The sequence below is a fragment of the Anomaloglossus baeobatrachus genome, chromosome 3 (genome assembly GCF_048569485.1).
Source record: "Anomaloglossus baeobatrachus isolate aAnoBae1 chromosome 3, aAnoBae1.hap1, whole genome shotgun sequence".
NCBI lineage: Eukaryota > Metazoa > Chordata > Amphibia > Anura > Aromobatidae > Anomaloglossus > Anomaloglossus baeobatrachus.
The window spans coordinates 696,614,022-696,636,278 of NC_134355.1; the positions used below are offsets into that span (position 1 = coordinate 696,614,022).

The 22,257-nt window shown below is 52.1% G+C and overlaps 4 non-coding genes across 4 annotated transcripts; 2 read left to right on the forward strand and 2 right to left on the reverse strand.

The window, feature by feature from the left end:
• Positions 1-2,504: 2,504 nt before the first annotated feature.
• Positions 2,505-2,586, reverse strand: TRNAS-AGA (transfer RNA serine (anticodon AGA)). Its single transcript has one exon. It is a non-coding gene; the product is annotated as a tRNA-Ser (tRNA).
• A 7,708-nt stretch (positions 2,587-10,294) lies between these two features.
• On the forward strand, positions 10,295-10,368 carry TRNAN-GUU (transfer RNA asparagine (anticodon GUU)). Its single transcript has one exon. It is a non-coding gene; the product is annotated as a tRNA-Asn (tRNA).
• A 249-nt stretch (positions 10,369-10,617) lies between these two features.
• TRNAG-UCC (transfer RNA glycine (anticodon UCC)) lies at positions 10,618-10,689 on the forward strand. The gene has a single exon. It is a non-coding gene; the product is annotated as a tRNA-Gly (tRNA).
• A 951-nt stretch (positions 10,690-11,640) lies between these two features.
• TRNAS-AGA (transfer RNA serine (anticodon AGA)) lies at positions 11,641-11,722 on the reverse strand. The gene has a single exon. It is a non-coding gene; the product is annotated as a tRNA-Ser (tRNA).
• Positions 11,723-22,257: the final 10,535 nt, after the last annotated feature.

Below are 22,257 nucleotides of genomic sequence, written 5' to 3' on the forward strand. Positions count from 1 at the left end.
CTAGAATGTACGGGCTTTTTCCAGATCTTGATTGCAGCCCGTACTAGAATGTACGGGCTCTTTTTGGGACCTGACTACAGCCCGTACATTCTAGACTGAACCCGGGACTGTGCTCGAGTGCTCAGGGTTTACCTTGAGGGCGGGGTAAACAGCGCGCTGTGCTCCAGTCACAGCAGAAGAGGTGCAGCAGATGCCTCCCTGCTGTACATGCCTCCCGGACCTGTGCTGTGTGACTCCTCCTCCCCTTGTACTGTGAGTATGCAACCCATCACTGCCCCCTCCCCCGTCCAGTGCTGTGTACCCCCTAGTACTGTGTGTTGCCCCAAGTGCTGTGTAATCCATGCAACCTCCTAGTGCTGTCAGTCCTGTGTACTCCCTAGTACTGTGTGTAGCCCCAAGTGCTGTGTACCCCCTCAGTGCTGTGTACCCACTAGTACTGTGTGTTGCCCCAAGTGCTGTGTGTAACCCCTCAGTGCTGTGTAATCTGTGCAGCCTCCTAGTGCTCTCTGTGCTGCTACCTAGTGCTCTCCGAGCTGCCACCTTGTGCTCTATGCTGCCATCTCATCTAGAGCTCTCTGTTTCCAACTAGCGCTGTCTGTGCTGCCAACTAGCATTCTGTGCTGCCAACTGGTGATCTCTGTGCTGCCAGCTAGTGCTGTCCGTTGTGCCACCTAGTGCTGTCCGTTGTGCCACCTAGTGCTGTCCGTAGTGCCGCCTAGTGCTGTCCGTAGTGCCGCCTAGTGCTGTCCGTTGTGCCGCCTAGTGCTGTCCGTTGTGCCGCCTAGTGCTGTCCGTTGTGCCGCCTAGTGCTGTCCGTTGTGCCGCCTAGTGCTGTCCGTTGTGCCGCCTAGTGCTGTCTGTGCCCGCCACTAGTGCTGTCCATGCTCAGCATCTCCTGTGATGTATACACCCCTCCTGTGATCTATACGCTCCTCCTGTGATGTATACGCCCCAGCCTCTCTTGTGATGTATATGCCCCAGCCTCTTCTGGAATGTATGTGCCTCAGTGTCTCCTGGGATGTAAATGCCTCAGTGTCTCCTGGGATGTATATGCCTCAGCTTCTCCTGTGATGTATACGCCCCAGCCTCTTCTGTGATGTATATGCCCCAGCCTCTTCTGTGATGTATATGCCCCAGCCTCTTCTGTGATGTATATGCCCCAGCCTTTTCTGGGATGTATATGACGCAGCCTCTCCTGGGATGTATATGCCTCAGTGTCTCCTGTGATGTGTATGCCCCCAGCCTCTCCTGTGATGTATATGCCTCAGTGTCTCCTGGGATGTATATGCCTCAGTGTCTCCTGGGATGTATATGCCTCAGTGTCTCCTGGGATGTATATGCCTCAGCTTCTCCTGTGATGTATATGCCCCAGCCTCTTCTGTGATGTATATGCCCCAGCCTCTTCTGTGATGTATATGCCCCAGCCTTTTCTGGGATGTATATGACGCAGCCTCTCCTGGGATGTATATGCCTCAGTGTCTCCTGTGATGTGTATGCCCCCAGCCTCTCCTGTGATGTATATGCCTCAGTGTCTCCTGGGATGTATATGCCTCAGTGTCTACTGGGATGTATATGCCTCAGTGTCTCCTGGGATTTGTATGCCCCCAGCCTCTCCAGACCAAGACAAACCTGGAAAAGCAGTTGTGAGAAACAAAATGATCAATATCACCGAACATCACAGCCGCTCCAGCCACCACATTAGGGGTGAGTTAATTAATATTTGACCAAATATAGCCTGGTCGTTTTCAATTTGATAATTTGGTGCGGCCCCCGAAGGTTGGTAGAAAATTCCAAATGGCCCCCGGCAGTAAAAAGGTTCCCCACCCCTGTCCTACACCCACCATCCCATCACCTCCCCTTTACATTTGAAGTGACCGTGAGGCCCCCGGGTTCAGAGAACCTCGAGCCACCTACCAGAAGGGCCGGATCCGAGCGGCTCGGCTGCTGCCGAGCATGGGGCGGTACACATGTTTATTGGTATAATGTATTATAATATTTTTTAAAAAAATATCTTTTTTTTTCTTTCTTTAAAACTTTTCCCCTCAGCCGCTATACGGGACATTAACTTTTTTCAGTCTGATTAGATGAGAGTTTTGAGGCATTAATAATTTCCAGAACAAGGAGAACATTTCCCCCCAGGTTGTGACCGCACAGAGGGGACCGACGGCAAAAAAGTGGCTCCCATTGTAAGAAAATAAGAATGGCCGCTATTATAAGAACCATTATTTGTCTGGACTCTGCCGGTCCCGGGATGCCTCGTGGTGTCTCCGTCCTCTCCTACCGCTCTGCCCCAATGGAGGATTCATATCTGTGAGCTTTATTTTATTGTAGGGCATTACCGGTGACCGCAATCAGATCACATCTACAGGAAGAAAGTTGTTATAAATTACCAACATTATTCTATAAAATCCACTTTTTTGGGAATTAAAAAGTGAATGTGGATCCAGCAAAATAGTCATAGAGCACAATACTCCGTACATAGAACCCATCAAAAAGACTCACCACGGAGTCGGCAGGATTTGAACCTGCGCGGGGAGACCTCAATGGATTTCTAGTCCATCGCCTTAACCACTCGGCCACGACTACAGCTGTGAAGGGTAATTGTGGAGTCACCGACTCATTATCTACACAATGTGCCCCATTCTGAGGGGGGAGGGGAACATCAATGTCACCGACTCAGCGCTCAACTCCACAATGTGCCCAAAGGAGGAAAGTCACCTCCTACTGTTATAGGGAGGTACCGGGTCACCTTGTACTGTAAATGAGAGGTACTGGGTCAGATCAGGACTAAGAAAATAACAACATTAAAAAAAATAAAATAATAAAAAGAAAGAGGGGCAGGCAATGATCCCGCTACCTCTCCCATACTAAGCAAATGCTCTACGATCTGAGTTAATATTCTTGTTGGTGACCTCTTATGTGCCTTTTCACCACCTGACAATATCACTGACTTTCTTGGATAACGTTGTGTTCTGTTCTGTTATTTTTTCTTTTCTTATAACCATTGGCAGCCAACATGTACTGCAGGTATCTATTCCAGATGTAGGTTGCGGGCTCAGGAGCTGAGTCTGCTGTATAAACTGCCGGTGCAGACTGTGCTGTACAGACAACACCTTATTGACTGCAGGTATCTATTCCAGATGTAGATGTAGTGCCCCTGCGGCTTCAGGTGCCACAGGGTACTGCACCTCACCCGAGGTGCAGTATTCATCTCGGATACGGAGGAGGTCATCACCGTTAAACCACCAATACACTCATTCAACACATAACATGGGAGCTCTTTCACTGGGATTGGGCTAGGGTAGGTGTCGGGGTGGCCATCATGAAGTATGGGACCTCTTGCCCACTAGTTCAGCAACCCGGGGGGCGGGGCACTGACAGGGGAAGTTAGGAGCGATCTCACACACAATGAGCAGTTAGCAGCAGACAGTGTCCGCGCCAGGTCGGACTCAGGAACAGACAAGCAAGTAAAGACAAGTTTTGCAAGGGGCCCATGGTCTGGAGCTGGAGGCTTGAACCAGGTTCTTAGGAAGAAGGGGGATTCTAGGGTTTATGGGGAGTGCAGCAGGCAGCTGGGACCCGTTCCACGGCCCAGGAGCTGGGGTGGAGGGAAACCGTTGAAAGGAGACGTACAGAAACACCGGCCTTGACCTCCGAAGTATCCAGGATTGGCTGAGGCCCATCACAGCGGGACACGGCACTCCAAGGGCAGAGTACTTCAGTAAGTAAAAAGAACTTGAACTGCACCCTCTGTGTTGTCCCATCATTACCGGTGCCCTCACCATCGTGCCCCTGCACCATAGGCAACTACCACTCCCAATATCCTCCCTGGGGCTTGAACTCTGCCTGTGGAGAGCTGCTCCATCCGAGCTGCGTTATCATCCGCCCCAGAGAAGAATCCCCACAGCAGCGGCTAATGCTCGCCGCACACCACAAGTGGCGTCACAAAGACAAACTCCACATCCCCATTCCCACATCTTTATTGACACCATCGGGGTCATGGAACCGGACCTTGCCACCGCGGCATCCCAGAAGCAGATCCACGTCCCAGTAACGGGTAACCCCCGACCCCGTAGATGTATGATAGGTAGTGGGCTCGGGATCCAAGTGTGCTCTATACACTGCAGGTGCAGACTGTGCTGTACAGACAACACCTGACCGACTACACATATCATTTTCAGATGCAGGTAGCGGGCTCAAGAGCCAAGTCTGCTCCATACACTGTAGTTGCAGACTGTGCTACACAGACAACAAAAGACTGACTGCAGGTATCTATTCCAGATGTAGATAGTGGGCTCAGGAGCCAAGTCTGCTCTATACACTGCGGGTGCAGACTGTGCTGTACAGACATCACCTGACTGACTGCAGGTATCTTTTCCAGATGTAGGTAGCTCAGGAGCCGAGTCTGCTCCATACACTGCGGGTGCAGACTGTGCTGTACAGACATCACCTGACTGACTGCAGGTATCTATTCCAGATGTAGGTAGTGGGCTCAGGAGCCGAGTCTGCTCCATATGTCGCGGGCGGAGGAGGGGACGCTGCACTCTCCCACTGCTCGGGTCCGGCCGCTGCTGCTGCTGCGGCTGCCGCTGCTGCTTGGTGGTGGCTCGAGCGGTGGGCCGGATCCCGGGGACTCGAGCGGCGCTCCTCGCCCGTGAGTGAAAAGGGGATTTTGATTGTGGGGGTTTTGATTATTGTCCGTGACGCCACCCACGGTTGTGGTGATATTAGTGACACCACCGCTGCTCTGGATGGGGATCCCGGGAGCGGTGACAGGGAGCAGCTTTGTTGTTATTTCTCCCCTCCGTGGGTAGGGGGTTGGTTGTCCCGGGGCCCGGTGATGGGGTAGGGATGGATGGCAGGCGGGTTACGGGGCCTGGTGAGGTGCAGGGTCGCGGGGGCAGCGCTGTGCCGCACGACACGGTGGTACTCAATCAGCCAATGATGAGGACACAGTTCTCGGTAAAACACACGGCTGGATGGACGGGTCCCACAGACGGCTGCGGTGTTGTTGTCTCCCGGCAGGTTGGTGATGACTGCCTTTCCCTGCACCTATGTACGGTAAACGGTTCCAATGGGTTCCCACCGGTAACCCGCTCCCCGGCTTGGATGTGGGCCGGAGGAGCCCCTTTTGCCCGCAGGCTCTGGCCCTGAGAAACGGTTGCCTTGGCGGTGGCGGTGTCTCCCTCACTTTGGTTGGACTGTTGCCTTCTGTCGGGACTTGGTCGTTGGGAAACCCAGGAGGTTCCTTTCACTAACGAATTCGGCAAATTCACGGCGACTCCTAGCCTTGCCGGGGTCCGTAAGCCCCTGCCAGATGGTGCTGGCTTCTCTTTGCGTACCGGTCCGGTACCGCCGGGCCACCGCCCGTCCACGGTCCTTACGGTAAACTCCGATAGGCCGCTCCTGCAGACGGTCACCACCGTCTGCCAACCTTGCTGTCTCGCCCGGGCCACACACCCGGACGCTGTCAGTTAGTTGCTCCACTACCACTTTCCTTCCTCTCACTTTCACCTCCAAAACTAATCTGTTTACTTTTCCCGCCTCCAGGACTGTGAACTTCTCGGTAGGCGGGGCCAACCGCCTGGCCCACCCCCTGGTGTGAACATCAGCTCCTGGAGGAAGGCAACAAGGGTTTTGTGTTCTGACTTCGGTGTGCCTGCTGGGAGTGTGGGGTGTGTGGATGTTGTGCTCTGTGGCCCCTGGCTTGTCCAGGGCGCCACATTCCCCCTTAGTTAAATGCAGACCGTCCGCGGGCTGCCCGTCCATCACCGGTTTTATTTTCACCAACTGAAAAATAGAAAACAGTAACACATAAATATTATATTAACATCTTCCCACATCGGGAGGTACTCTTACTTAAATGTTGCTTAACGGTTACGGCTTCCGCTCTCTCCCACCCAAGCAACCTGGCCCTGATGCTGCCCCTAAGCAAACAGGCAGCACCCCTTGACCCCAGTCCAGCACAAGTGGCCCAAGCGGGTTTTGTCCTTTTCAGGGGACCCACGTCCATGGGGAACCCCTGAAACCCCCAGAGGATTGCCACCGGTTCCGGTGGTGGCTGGGCCCCAGCCTGCTCCACTGCGGGCCCTTCCTCCAATCTGCCTCTCTGGAGGCGGCCACGGTGGAAGCCACAACAACATATTTACAAGCCACAAGTTTGTGGTTGCCCTGCTAGTTCTCGGGCCTGTTCATAAGGAGTTCCTTATGCAAAATGGTGAAGGGGGTCCCAACGGGGACCAGTTGCCGGCAACGACCGGTTTCAAATCAAGGTTGCAAATCAGGTGACTTTTCCACGGTATATTATTTTCTTATCATTCATTTTCAAACTTTTCAAACTGCATTTTTAACACACAATGTTCGTGGTCCCAACGGGGACAGTGACAACGGCATTCCGCTGCCCTTACTCCGACTCTTCGGTGTCTGCTGGGGGAGGGGATGCGGTGGACACCCGGGCCTCTTGGCTGCCCCTCAGCTTGGCATCCAGCGCAAACCACCCCCTCTCCCCACCGTGCCGGGTGTACCGCACCAGGTCGCCCGGCATCAGGTTACGGCCTGGGTGCTCCTCCGGCAGGTGGGCATTAACATCCCGCCGGGCTATGAATACTTCGGCCTCCAGGCCCGGTTCGTATATGAAGCCATAGCCCCGGCGGACATCAAACCGCCTCACCTGCCCTTCATACAGGGGGCCCCGGACACGGAAGGTCGCTTGGCGGAGGCTCTCTTTCTCCCGGATTGCACAGGCCACCAACTCCGCCTTCTTCCTTTCCCTTTCCTAGATTTCTGGGCCCAACGGTACCGGCTCCCTATCCCAGTACGGCGCTGCTGCGAGCTCCGGCGCATGGGTCGGGCCCCGCGAGACCTTTTGGACACTGCCCACTGCTGGTGATCTGGGTGGAAGGTCCCGCGGTGACTTGGCCTTGGACGCCGCCTTGCAGCGGGAACCCGGCGCAACCTCAGCCGAGGTGTGGGGGATGGGCACAGGGGCTTTCCTCCGCTGGGCCTTCGGCACGGAGCGGTCTGTCGGTTCCGGCTCGCGGAATCTCTTGGGGGTTGCCTCCGGTTCAGGCTTCGGGGCTTTCCATGGTAGCACCTCCAGTCGGCTACGGGCTCCGGCTACAGGTCGGTCCGCCTGGGCGGACATGCTGGGTATCGCTACCTGTTGCAGGGGTAGCGGGCCTAGTTGCGGAGTCACGGCAGCCGGGACGGGTGGCGAGGGAGGCAGCAGGGCGAGGGGGTTTAGACCGAGTCCCGCAGCCACGATGACCGACCCACTAGGGGTATCGGGGCATGGGTCACTCACCCTCCCTTCCGCAACTTCCTCCTCGCGTCTCCGCACGGTCGCTATGACCTCCGTCATGTTGGTCTCCCACTCCTCCAACAGGGGCTGCATTTTGACCTGCAGCCGTTGCTGGAGCTGCGCGGTCCGGATCTCCACCCACGCCGCGGTTCCAGGCGCGGGGGCTACGGTGCTACGGGACGGCATATACATCTTGCTGGCGGCCTCTCCCAGGAACAAGATGGCCGCAGGGTCCTGGCATCCCTGCTTTTATAGCCGCGCTCACATGCGACCAGCCGCCATTTCGTCCCCCTTAGTCTCTTTCCGGCTCCTCCTCTATAGAGGCGGGGTTTTGGCCTTCGCGCCTCTACTACTCGAGGAGACGCTCGAGCGGGAACTCTTCGCGCCCAAGATGGCGCCTTTGCAAATTTTTCGGCCGGACACCTCCGGCGGTCACACAAGGCGCACTTCCACCAGTCGGTAGAACGGTAGGATCCTGTTCGTGACGCCAAGTTGTCGCTGGCGGAGGAGGGGACGCTGCGCTCTCCCACTGCTCGGGTCCGGCCACTGCTGCTGCTGCGGCTGCGGCTGCTGCTCGGTGGTGGCTCGAGCGGTGGGCCGGATCCCGGGGACTCAAGCGGCGCTCCTCGCCCGTGAGTGAAAAGGGGATTTTAATTGTGGGGGTTTTGATTATTTCCGTGACGCCACCCATGGTTGTGGTGGTCGTCGGGAAACCCAGGAGGTTCCCTTCACTAACGAATTCGGCAAATTCACGGCAACTCCTAGCCTTTCCGGGGTCTGTAAGCCCCTGCCAGATGGTGCTGGCTTCTCTTTGCGTACCGGTCCGGTACCGCCGGGCCACCGCCCGTCCACAGTCCTTACGGTAAACTCCGATAGGCCACTCCTGCAGACGGGCACCACCGTCTGCCAACCTTGCTGTCTCGCCCGGGCCACACACCCGGATGCTGTCAGTTAGTTGCTCCACTACCACTTTCCTTCCTCTCACTTTCACCTCCAAAACTAATCTGTTTACTTTTCCCGCCTCCAGGACTGTGAACTCCTCGGTGGGCGGGGCCAACCGCCTGGCCCACCCCCTGGTGTGAACATCAGCCCCTGGAGGAAGGCAACAAGGGTTTTGTGTTCTGACTTCGGTGTGCCTGCTTGGAGTGTGGGGTGTGTGGATGTTGTGCTCTGTGGCCCCTGGCTTGTCCAGGGTGCCACACATACACTGCGGGTGCAGACTGTGCTGTACAGACATCACTTGACTGACTGCAGGTATCTATTCCAGATGTAGGTAGTGGGCTCAGGAGCTGAGTCTGCTCCATACACTGCGGGTGCAGACTGTGCTGTACAGACATTACCTGACTGACTGCAGGTATGTATTCCAGATGTAGGTAGTGGGCTCAGGAGCCGAGTCTGCTCCATACACTGCGGGTGCAGACTGTGCTGTACAGACATCACCTGAGTGACTGCAGGTATCTTTTTGAGAAGAAGGGAGCGGCTCGTGTAATGACTCCAATATGTGATGTGATCTTCCTGACACCTCACAAATCCTACAGGACGTGGGGCCTTCTGGATCCACAGGAGCCGTCACTGCCGCACATGGACCGAAGGGGGGAGAGGAAGGAATCAGACTCCTGTAAAGTAATAAACATTTTTTTCCTTTCTTTCTCTCTTACTTTTTTTTCCGCTTCTTTTCTTCTTTTATCCCTCTGTTCATCCTGCTCGGCATCTGTTTATTGTCCTGTTACTAATTCTGCAGATACACAGTTCTCCCATATGGTCTAGAGGTCAATTTGTATTAATAAAAATATAGATGGCGGCTTCTATCAGTGTTTATGGCAAAACCAGTAAGCAAGTCCGGATAGTGGGAAGCGTAAACCTCTGTCAGGGCGGTGGTCGGTAGGTCAGGACAGTTGGAGCAGTAGACCTCTTTCAGGATCGGTAGGTCAGGGCGGTGGTCGGTAGGTCAGGGCGGTGGTCGGTAGGTCAGGACAGTTGGAGCAGTAGACCTCTTTCAGGATCGATAGGTCAGGGCGGTGGTCGGTAGGTCAGGGCGGTGGTCGGTAGGTCAGGACAGTTGGAGCAGTAGACCTCTTTCAGGATTGGTAGGTCAGGGCGGTGGTCGGTAGGTCAGGACAGTTGGAGCAGTAGACCTCTTTCAGGATCGGTAGGTCAGGGCGGTGGTCGGTAGGTCAGGGCGGTGGTCGGTAGGTCAGGACAGTTGGAGCAGTAGACCTCTTTCAGGATCGGTAGGTCAGGGCGGTGGTCGGTAGGTCAGGGCGGTTGGAGCAGTTGGAGCAGTAGACCTCTTTCAGGATCAGTAGGTCAGGGTGGTAGTCAGTAGATCAGGATGGTGGACAACCTCTCAAATGTTTGTGAACGTTTGTTGATACAATTAACCAGTAAATAATATAATACTGATGTGTGAATTTAGGCAGATTCCATCATCACTATAAGGCCTCATTCACACATCAGTTTTTTTGATCTGTCTTTCATCACTATTTGATGACAAAACCAGGAGCCTTCAAAACTCAGAACCAGTGTCCATCTTCAATTACAGTTTTCCTCTTTGAGTTCCACGTTAGACTTTATTAACAAACACTGATGAAACTCTGAATGAGGAGTGATATTGTTTTTCAGTTAATATTTATTAATAACTATTCACAAAAACCTCTACAATTAGCTTTTTTTGGGAGAAACAAAAAAATAGTCAATTTCCCTTCTCGAGAAATGAACCCAAGAGCGGTTGGGTGAAAACCCAACATCATCCTTCATTGTAAACTAAACTAGAAGAAACAGCGCAGAAATAATATAAAAACCTCCCAGGACGTTGTGTGAGCGATTATAATCCACTGGAATAAGAATCATCCTGAGAACATCTGAATGTAGAGGAAATTCCCAATATTCTGCGGTGTCATCCTCCGAACCAGAAGATCATCAGTCACCATCATTCCTCTGCAGAAGCTGAAGGTATCTCTGTTGTGTCTTCATGTAAACTCAGGGGATGCAGACGTCTCTGTGGCGCAATTGGTTAGCGCGTTCGGCTGTTAACCGAAAGGTTGGTGGTTCAAGCCCACCCAGGGACGACGGTCACTTTTGCTTGATCTCAGGTGAAGAAGGTTCCATGTCGTCTTTCATTTGCTTTCCCGACAAATATCTCTGTTTCTCACTGCCTATCTTTTGAACTTCCGAGTTAGAATGGAGGAGACCTTTCAAGAAGAGCTCTTTGTATATGGACGGAAGAAGCTTATGTATTAAAGGGAAACATCTTGCAAGTTCTCATGTATCACCCCCAGGTTAAATAGAGTCCAGTAAACCCTTTGCTCTTATGTGCAGCGTTGGTGGTATAGTGGTGAGCATAGCTGCCTTCCAAGCAGTTGACCCGGGTTCGATTCCCGGCCAACGCAGGACATGGTTTTTTACATTCCCTGTAAATCTTCCTCAGAAAGCCACACCTTTGTTAACACCTTCCTGACCAGGCCACATTTTTGACAATTTACAAAACCTGTTTTTTTAGGGGGCTAAATTAACATTTGAAGTTATTTTGAGGGTTCTCTATGTCAGAGCCCCCCTGCCCTCACACACAAGACCCAGTTTTATAAACTGCCCCCATTTGTATATTCAAAACCACATTCGGATATTGTATTAACCTTTCAGCTGCTTCTTAGGATGCAAAGAAAAAATACATTTTATTATTAAAATATTTCTTTCGCCCCTTCACAGAGATAACGGCAGAAAGTGACCGCACACTTTGTAGTGCAATCTCCTGAGGACAATAGTGCCGCACATACGGATGGAAACCCCCGGCCACACGGAGGAGCGGAGGGGGGGGAACGATATGTGGCATTTGGAGCAAATATTTTAATGGAATACACAGGGGACGTCATGTCACATTGGCAGACCCCTGAATGTGAAAAAAAGAGAAAGCCCCTCCAGTGACCCCCATACTGAAAATTACACCCCTCTGGGAGGTGCTCAATATTGTGCCCTGTACAGGGGCGATACCATCTGTTCCACACTGAGATCTTACATTGGAGATACCATCGAATTCTCCACATTACATGATTCAGACCAGGAGCCCCTGACAGATCAGCCGGTCCCGGGACGTCTCGTGGTGTCTCCATCCTCTTACACCGCTCTGCCCCAATGGAGGATTAATATCTGTGAGTTTCTATTATTTCAGCGCATTATCGGTGACCGCGATCAGATCAGATCTACAGGAAGAAGGTTCAGTTATAAATTACCAAAATTATTCTACAAAATCCACTTTATTGGGAATTAAACAATGAATGTGAATCCAGGAAAATAGTCACAGAGCACAATACTCCGTACATAAAACACATCAAGAAGACTCTCCACGTAGTCGGCAGGATTTGAACCTGCACGGGGAGACCCCAATGGATTTCTAGTCCATCGCCTTAACCACTCGGGCACGACTACAGCTGTGAGGGCTGATGGTGGAGTCACCGGCTCATCATCTACACAATGTGCCCTATTCTGAGAGGGGAGGAGAACATCAGTGTCACCGACTCAGCGCTCAAGTCCACAAAGTGCCCAAAGGAGGAAAGTCACCTCCTACTGTAATAGGGAGGTATCGGGTAACCTCCTACTGTATAGGGAGGTACCGGGTCACCTCCTAATGTAATAGGGAGGTATGAGGTCACCTCCTAATGTAATAGGGAGGTATGAGGTCACCTTGTACAGTAATAGAGAGGTACAGGGTCATCTCGTACTGTAATAGAGAGGTACGGGGTCAGGACTAAGGAGATAATAGTCCCACTATTACAAAAAAAAAAAAAAATCTATTCCAGATGTAGGTAGTGGGCTCAGGAGCCGAGTCTGCTGTATACACTGCGGGTGCAGACTGTGCTGTACAGACAACACCTGACTGACTGCAGGTATCTATTCCAGATGTAGGTGTGGCGCCCTGGACAAGCCAGGACATCACAGGTCCTACAACAACACACCCCACACCCCGGCTAGGCACATCTAGGTCAAAGAGAAATCCTTGTTGCCTTCCTCCAGGGGCTGATGTCCACACCAGGGGGTGGGCCAGGCGGTTGGCCCCGCCCACCGAGGAGTTCACAGTCCTGGAGGCGGGAAGAGAAGTTAGATCAGTTTTGAGTTTGAAGAAGTAAAGTGGTGGTAGAGGAGACTGACCGTGTCCGGGTGCGTGGCCCGGGCACATACAGCAAGGTTGGCAGACGGTGGTGACCGTCTGCAGGAGAGGCTGATTGGAGCGAACCGTAAGGACCGGGGACGGGCGGTGGCCCGACGGTACCGGATCGGGGAGCAAAGAGAGGCCAGCACCATTCGTCAGGGCTTACTATTCTGTATCTTCCTCATAGCAATGAATCCAACCGCTCTAATTATCAGTCCCTTAGATAACTGTATGGTTTTACTCACTCTACGGCTTCCACAGATAGCTCAACTCAGCACAACGATGACTTGTAGGAAGACAAGGAGAAACGCTGTAGTTTTCTTCTAGAATCTTGTATTAAGTACAAAGTAAATGCAGGTGAAAAGGAATAATCTGTACAGGGTTGCAGACATGTCTCTTCAGCAATGGTTTCTCTAGACTAAACTGAAGGAGAAGGGAGGAGCATTCTATACAGAAGCCAACTAAGGGAGGTACATAGGGACAAACTTCATACAGTCTAATCTACCTAGTAACAATAAAGGAATTTCTTGATAGAAGGAAAAATATGCAATGCAAGAATTACATACAACAGGTTGTTCCCATTCATGGGACACAACACTCCCCGTCTGAAATCATATGATTTCACAAGTCCTTCTACGACGTAAGGAGTCAATCCTGTCCCTCGATGTCACGAAACCTGTAACGAGAAAAGAGACAAAGACAAAAAATGCAACGTAATGCACTGAATTCAAGTCCATACTTGGTTGATGACGCATTGTCCTTGCGTAAAAAATGAAAAAGTAGAAAAATGTTAAACATGAATTCAAGTTCAACAAACCCATCTTCAGATTGGGGAAGCCGCAAACATGCCAACTCTTCCTCCAACCCAATAATCCAACGGTAAAGTTTTAATCCAAAGGAAAAGTTCAAGGTTCAATTGGACACGGACAGTTGTGTCTCCGTACAGCAGGGGTAAGGAAAGGTATGCTCCCCGCCGTGGCAGTGTCCAACGACAAAGTTAGTTCATGTAACGTCCTCCTTTTGTAAAAGTAGCACGAGTTCGGTGACTGGACGAATCACACACATGTGCCAGCCATGGCACGTTGAAGACTTGTAGTTGGTGGAACAGTGAGCAATGTGAATAAGACAAGCTACGGCTCGTACCTCAGATGACCAACTTGAGAAGTGCTCGAAGTGATGAGGTCTCAACTTCTGTTCTGATGTCACTGAAGTGTAGCGAGCGGAGACGACCGGTCTAATTTCCTTGTCGGATTCTGGTTCCACCAGCTCGTACATGTTGCCGGCGTAGTTATCGCAGGTCTCCTCGTATAAGATACTTGGAGGTGTCAGCCACATGTTGTCGCCGAGTTTGGACGCAGCAGTGAGTCTCGTTCCTCGGTCAGCTGGATTTTGTTCGGTGGGAATGTGGTGCCGCTGTTTAGCATGATCTCTGTCGAGGATATTTTGCGTAATCTCGACAAAGCATTTCTCCATCTCTGGTTGTCTTTCCAAAGTGCGTTTTAGAGAGGAGGACCTTGCGGTTGCTTGCTGGGAGTTGTTTGGCAACCTTGACCTTGGAGACCGAAAGGGTAATGGGGCTACCCAACCGTTAGAGTAATTTTGAGAGAACTCTTTATCCATAATCTTTATGAATTCTTTGTCTTCTCTCATCGAAGCCAATTTGTTGTCTTCATTTGTAGACTCGAACGCTGTTGACCCGAAGTCGTCATCCCAGAGATGATATGCGTCCGCGCAGTCGGGAGGCTGCTGTCGCCACCTGGTGTCGCTCAGCCTCTCTTTCACCCCGTAGTGATGCGGACATGATTGAAAGTGAGTGCCGTGACCGTTTGGGAGGATGTGCGTCTTGTAGGAGGAGATCGTGTCGGGACTCTTCACTTTGCCTACGCAGACGTTTCCAATGATCACCCAGCCTAGGTCGTAGCGCTGGGCGAATGGCGCATCGTGTGGCCCGTTGATGTGTTGGCGTACTTTGTGTAGCCGGAGGATGTCCCTTCCAATCAGAATCAGGATTTTTGCACTATGATCAAGAGGTGGGATCTTGCTGGCGATAGTTCTCAGGTGAGGGTGGTGAAGAGCTGCCTCTGGTGTTGGAATCTCTTCCCGGTTAGCCGGTATCTGGTTGCACTCGACGAGTGTCGGTAGAGGTATCTCTACGGTATTTTCAAGAGATGTTACCACGAGACCACTGGCTCTTCTTCCGCAAGCTTCTGAGATGCCGCTGCAAGTACCTAGTGTATAAGGGTAGGCATTTCCTTTTAAACCGAACAAGTCGAAGAGTTCAGACCTGGCAAGTGACCTGTTACTCTGGTCGTCCAGGATGCTGTACACCTTCACGGCCCTTTCTGGGTGACCTTTGGGATATACCCTTACTAGGCATATTTTCGCGCAAGACTTGTCCCAGAGATCTTCTCCGCAGACTGCGGTGCACGAGGAGGATACTGTGAGGTGGTTCGCAGCTTGGCCTGTACTCTCCCCGCCATGACTTGTGGTAGGAGAAGGTGTAGGTGCAGGATCAGGCTGAGATGGGTGCAGTGCTTGTACGTGATCTGTGCTGTCACACTCCATACACTTAATTGTAACATTACAGTCCTTGGCAAGGTGTTCTGTAGAGGCACAACACCTGAAACATACCCCAAACCTTTTCAAGAGTTCCTTTCGTTCTTGAAGGGGTTTCTTCCTGAAGCCAATGCACTTCTAAAGGGGGTGTTTGTGAATAGGACATTGGCGGTTCGGATTTTCCGCCTTCTCGCCTTCAGTGCCATTGTCTGGTGCTGATGGAGTAGGTGGTAGAACATCGGTCTTTTTGACTGATACTGGGCCCCTACATTTCCTGTCATTTTGATGAGTGCTCTCATATCTGGGAGCTGGTGAAGTGGAGCCGGTTGGTTCTCCACAGGTGAAGCTGGGGTCTGCCTTACGTTCCGCGATGCCGTTGATGAACTCGCAGAAGTAGGAGAATGGAGGGAAGGAGACTTGGTGCTCTTTTTTATAGTTTGTTCCTACCGTAGTCCACCTTTCTTGCACGTTGTAAGGTAACTTGGCGACTATGGGTTTCACCCCACGAGCGGTGTCCAGGTAGCTGAGGCCAGGTAGGTGTGTGTCTGTTTTGGCCAGCTGGAGCTCGGACAGCAGGTCGCTGAGTTCCTGGTACTTTGAAGCATCCTTGCTAGATATTTTGGGAAGGTCGTATAGTTGTTTCAGCAATGCATCTTCAATTGCTTCAGGACTGCCGAAGCCTTTCTCTAGCCTGTCCCATGCGGTTGCGAGACCAGTTGTTGGGTCGCTGATGTAGACGGATCTGAGTCTCTTGATTCTCTCAGTAGACCGTGGCCCTAGCCACCTGATTAGCAAGTCCAGCTCTTCAGCAGCTGTAATGCCGAGGTCACGCGTTGCGGTTTTGAAGGCACACTTCCACCCTCTGTAGTTTTCAGGCTGGTCGTCATACTTTGTGAGACCGGTGTTGGTGAGTTCTCGGCGGATCATGTACCTCGCAAAGTCGGACATGTCTGATCTTTCCTATAGTTGGGGCACATTTGCTGACTGCGTGATGCTGGTTGCGTGGTTCGTAGCTTCGTGGTTCGGGAACATGGGAAAGTACGGAGTGGCGTAGGCGTTTAGACCAGTGACCGCCGGTTTGGTGTGTACAGTCTCTGTTGTATGCGGGTCTGGAACTACACAGTTGTTGGGAGTGTAGCGCCTTGCCGGCATGTTAGGTTGCATGTAGACATGGGCATACGGAGGTTGCTGATGCGCAGGGTGTGGCTGTGCATTGGAATATGAAGCTGGTTCAGGCTTGAAAGTCTGAGGTGCATTGGACTGACCTGGAAGGCTGGAAGCTGTAGGTGGATCAGTGTCTTGAGGCTCTGGAGAAGTGTTAGCACTGACGGGAATGTTGATGGTAGTTGGCGGTTTGTCGGCTTGGCTCAGCACGTAATCTCTTGTACGCTTAAGTGAGTCTTCTGTGTCGAGATCACACAAACTGGCGCTGCCTTCTTGGCTCCCACCCAGAGCTTGTTCAAAGACTTTTAGCCTTGCCATGGCCGCCACATGTTCACATTCCTTCTGAAGGGCTTCAATTTCTGCTTCCTTGCGTGCAGACTCTGCTTTCATCTCTGCTTCCTTGCGTGCAGATTCTGCTTTCATCTCCGCTTCCTTGCGTGCAGATTTTGATTTCATCTCCGCTTCCTTGCATGCAGATTCTGCTTTCATCTCCGCTTCCTTGCGTGCAGATTCTGCTTTCATTTCTGCTTCCTTGCATGCAGATTCTGCTTTCATCTCTGCTTCCTTGCATGCAGATTCTGCTTTCATCTCCGCTTCCTTGCATGCAGATTCTGCTTTCATCTCCGCTTCCTTGCGTGCAGATTCTGCTTTCATTTCTGCTTCCTTGCATGCAGATTCTGCTTTCATCTCCGCTTCCTTGCATGCAGATTCTGCTTTCATCTCTGCTTCCTTGCGTGCAGATTCTGTTTTCATCTCTGCTTCTCTCTGGGTGAAGATGGCGAGTACTTTTGTTGTTTCTGCTTCAGCGCATGCCTTTATGAGCTGCTCGCTGAGGGTTGAGTACCTTGATGAGCCTGATTTGAGTGAGTGCCTTGAGCTCTTAATGGACCTGGATTTGTAAGATGCCGCTCCTGACATTCGCGCAATTTTTGCTTCAGTCTCACTCACAATGTCGCGCACGGTGCGGTCTCGTTCAGCATTAAGCTGTTGGAAGTCCTGTAGTTCTTTTTCAGACTCAGACATAATTGCTCTCAGCAGGGTAGAGGAATATTTTTTACAAATCTCTTTGTAGGACTGGTCTGCTGAGTACAGTTGTTCCAGGGCTCCCTCTGGTGGTAGCTCATGAGCACCGGGCGCAGATAAAACAGTCACTTGTTTTTGCACTCTTTGCCACAATAATGCTGTCTGGGTAAATAGTTCACATCTGGCTGTTTCTAGGTTCTCTTTAACCTTCCATGTTGGTTTGGTCAACCGCTTAGATCTTTCACTGTAATGTAAGTGTGAGTCCCTGTCTTCCTCTTGTTGCTTTAAAGCAGGTAGTGAGAGGGTTCTCTTTACATCCATGAGGAATGGTGAATGCTGCTCTGCACTGGTTGTCATGGAGATCAATACAATGTTGCAATCTCTGCAGCCAGCAGTCTGTTTTGCAGGATGTATTTGCAGAGTCTCTGCTGCAGCTTACAATTAGCTTATGGGGGATTCTAGGTTTATAGCTGCACACAGTTCTGATAACAGGTTAATACTTTACAGGGCACTTTGTCTGAAGCTGCTATAAAGTTTTATGCTGTGGCTTGTTATCAGCCCCTTGGGGTAATCCTTTCTCTGGATTGTATGCAGTATAGCACTCCTGGAAACAGGTTCTTTACTGATATATGTATACTAATCCCGGTCACAGCTAAGGGGTGCTTCACACACAGCGAGCTCGCTGCCGAGATCGCTGCTGAGTCACGCTTTTTGTGACGCAGCAGTGACATCATTAGCGATCTCGCTGTGTGTGACACTGAGCAGCGATCTGGCCCCTGCTGCGAGATCGCTGCTCGTTACACACAGCCCTGGTTCGTTTTCTTCAAAGCCGCTCTCCTGCTGTGACACACAGATCGCTGTGTGTGACAGCAAGAGAGCGACAAATGAAGCGAGCAGGGAGCAGGAGCCGGCATCTGACAGCTGAGGTAAGCTGTATCCAAGATAAACATCGGGTAACCAAGGTGGTTACCCGATATTTACCTTAGTTACCAGCCTCCGCAGCTCTCACGCTGCCTGTGCTGCCGGCTCCGGCTCTCTGCACATGTAGCTGCTGTACACATCGGGTTAATTAACCCGATGTGTACAGCAGCTAGGAGAGCAAGGAGCCAGCGCTCAGTGTGCGCGGCTCCCTGCTCTCTGCACATGTAGCTGCATTACACATCGGGTTAATTAACCCGATGTGTACTGTAGCTAGGAGAGCAAGGAGCCAGCGCTTAGTGTGCGCGGCTCCATGCTCCCACTGGTAACTAATGTAAACATCGGGTAACCATACCCGATGTTTACCTTAGTTACCAGTCTCCGCAGCTTCCAGACGGCGGCTCCGTGCAAGCGCAACGTCGCTTGCACGTCGCTGCTGGCTGGGGGCTGTTCACTGGTCGCTGGTGAGATCTGCCTGTTTGACAGCTCACCAGCGACCATGTAGCGATGCAGCAGCGATCCTGACCAGGTCAGATCGCTGGTCGGATCGCTGCTGCATCGCTAAGTGTGAAGGTACCCTAATCCTTTTCACTATTCTGTATCTTCCTCATAGCAATGAATCCAACCGCTCTAATTATCAGTCCCTTAGATAACTGTATGATTTTACTCACTCTACCGGCTTCCACAGATAGTGTTAACTCAGCCCAACGATGACTTGTAGGAAGACAAGGAGAAACGCTGTAGTTTTCTTCTAGAATCTTGTATTAAGTACAAAGTAAATGCAGGTGAAAAGGAATAATCTGTACAGGGTTGCAGACATGTCTCTTCAGCAATGGTTTCTCTAGACTAAACTGAAGGAGAAGGGAGGAGCATTCTATACAGAAGCCAACTAAGGGAGGTACATAGGGACAAACTTCATACAGTCTAATCTACCTAGTAACAATAAAGGAATTTCTTGATAGGAGGAAAAATATGCAATGCAAGAATTACATACAACAGGTTGTTCCCATTCATGGGACACAACACTTACGGACCCCAACCAGGCTAGGAGTCGCCGTAAAACTGGTCCAATCCGTTAGCGAAGGGAACCTCCGGGATTTCCCAGCAGTCAAGACCCGATTGAAGGCAACAGCTCAAACCGTAAAGGGAAACACAGTCACCGCCAAGGCTACAGTTCCCAGGGCCAGAGCCTGCGGGCAAAAGGGGCTAACTCGGCATCCATCCAAGCTGGGGAGCGGGTTACCGGTGGGAACCCATTGGAACCGTAAACACAACACAGGTGCAGGGAAAGGCAGTCACCACCAACCTACCGGGAGAGCTACCGCAGCCGTCTGTGGGACCCGTCCATCCAGCCGTTTGTTTTACCGAAGACTTTGCATTCATCATTGGCTGAGTGAGTACCACCGTGCCGTGCGGCACAGCGCTGCCCCCGCGACCCTGCACCTCACCAGGCCCCGTAACCCGCCTGCCATCCCTAACCCTCACCGGGGCCCTGGGACAACCAACCCCCCTACCCACGAAGGGGAGAACTAACATCCAAGCTGCTCCCTGTCATCGCTCCCGGGATCCCCGTCCAGAGCAGCGGTGGTGTCACAACCTCACCACAACCGTGGGTGGCGTCACGGACAATATCCCTAAACCAAAGCACCCCCTTTCACTCACGGGCGAGGAACGCCGCTCGAGTCCCCGGGATCCAGCCCGTCGCTCGAGCCACCGAGCAGCAGCAGCAGCCGGACCCGAGCAGTGGGTGAGCGCAGCGTCCCCTCCCCGCCCGCGACATAGGTAGTGGGCTCAAGGAGCCGAGCCTGCTGTATATACTGCCGGTGCAGACTGTGCTGTACAGACATCACATAACTAACTGCAGGGAGCTAATCCAGATGTAGGTAGTGGGCTCAGGAGCTGAGTCTGCTGTATACACTGCGGGTGCACACTGTGCTGTACAGACATCACCTGACTGACTGCAGGTATCTATTTCAGATGTAGGTAACGGGCTCAGGAGTCGAGTCTGCTGTATACACTACGGGTGCAGACTGTGCTGTACAGACATCACCTGACTGACTGCAGGTATCTATTCCAGATGTAGGTAGTGGGCTCAGGAGCCGAGTCTGCTGTATGCACTGCGGGTGCAGACTGTGCTGTACAGACTTCACCTGACTGACTGCAGGTATCTATTCCAGATGTAGGTAGCGGGCTCAGGAGCCGAGTCTGCTGTATACACTGCGGGTGCAGACTGTGCTGTACAGACAACACCTGACTGACTGCAGGTATCTATTCCAGATGTAGGTAGTGGGCTCAGGAGCCGAGTCTGCTGTATACACTGCGGGTGCAGACTGTACTGTACAGACATCACATAACTGACTGCGGATATCTATTCCAGATGTAGGTAGTGGGCTCAGGAGCCGAGTCTGCTGTATATGTGATGCCCTGGCAAAACCAGGTAGTCACAGATAGGGCCCTGCATAACACCTTCCCTCACTAGGAAACACACAGCCAACCATTAAACCCTAGTCACCCCCCTTACGAACAGACAGACACACCAGTGGGCGTGACCAGGCGGTTGGGACACGCCCACTCAGAGGTCCAGACAGCCCGGGGTGGGAAAGTAAGGCAGATCAGTCTTGGAGTTCAAGGACAGAGGAGTGTGGAGTGGAGGTCAGGCCTGTGTGTCAGGCCTGAAGTTGACTTACAGGTACCAGGGTAGGAGCCCTGGTGCCTTCGCTAGGAGGCAGACGGTGGTCTCCATCAGCAAGAGACAGGAAGACGGCTCGGTGGAATCGAGGTGTACTGGGCCAGGGTTGGAGCCTACCGGTACCGACACAGGAAACTGACCCGGAAACCGTAGTACAAATGAGGGTACTTGGACCCTGAAGCCAGGAGCCAGAAACAAGTGGAACTGGTTAATTAACAGATTGAGGCTAGGACTAGAGGTCTGTCCCACCCAAAGTCCCTCATAGAAGACAACAGCCCACCGATTAGGGATAAGAGGTCACCGCCAAGGCCCATAGATCCCACGGGCCAGCGTCTGCGGGCACGGCTCTTTAGGCCACATCCAGCTGGGAGCGGACTCCTACGTTTCAAACTGGGAAGTCTTTTCTACTTAAACAGTGCAGGAAAAGGTTAGAGACCACCAGCCGGGTGGGGGATCCCAAACGCAACCGGCCGCGACACTGGCCACTACCACCTTGGTTTACCAGAGACTTGTGTGTTTTACTAAAACTGAGTACACCAGCAACCCCTGCGGTCGTCATTCTCCGTACCAATGGAATCGGGTCCTGGGGCCACCATCCCTGCCCACGTAGGGGTTAACATCTTGCTGCACCACATCTCCCTCGGGTGCCCCGTAACAGCAGCGGTGGTGTCCCACCTCACCACACACCATGGGTGGTGTCACAAACTTAGTATGGCCTAGCCCATACGTCTATGACACTCATTTTATTCGGTGTGTCCGTGAGTCCCCCGGGTCTGGAGACCATAAAGCCACCACCCCTGAAGGTCTAGATCCAAGCAGCAGCGGCTGCTGGCACGGGGGTGGCCTATATACACTGCAGGTGCAGACTGTGCTGTACAGACAACACCTGACTGACTGCAGGTATCTATTCCAGATGTAGGTAGCGGGCTCAGGAGCCGAGTCTGCTGTATACACTGCAGGTGCAGACTGTGCTGTACAGACAACACCTGACTGACTGCAGGTATCTATTCCAGATGTAGGTAGCGGGCTCAGGAGCCGAGTCTGCTGTATACACTGCAGGTGCAGACTGTGCTGTACAGACAACACCTGACTGACTGCAGGTATCTATTCCAGATGTAGGTAGCGGGCTCAGGAGCCGAGTCTGCTGTATACACTGCGGGTGCAGACTGTGCTGTACAGACAACACCTGACTGACTGCAGGTATCTATTCCAGATGTAGGTAGCGGGCTCAGGAGCAGAGTCTGCTGTATACACTGCGGGTGCAGATGACATTACAAACAAAAAATTAGTAAAATAGAAATCCTTCAGTTTTTGATTAAATAAGCCCAGAGACAGGAGTCAGACCTCAGCAGTTCTAGTGATCCTGCAGAGAATTGAGCTTCTATTAGTGTCATTACGGTCTCTATAGAACTTCACCAGTGAGAAGGAATGACATCCTCCCATATGGTCTAGCGGTCAGGATTC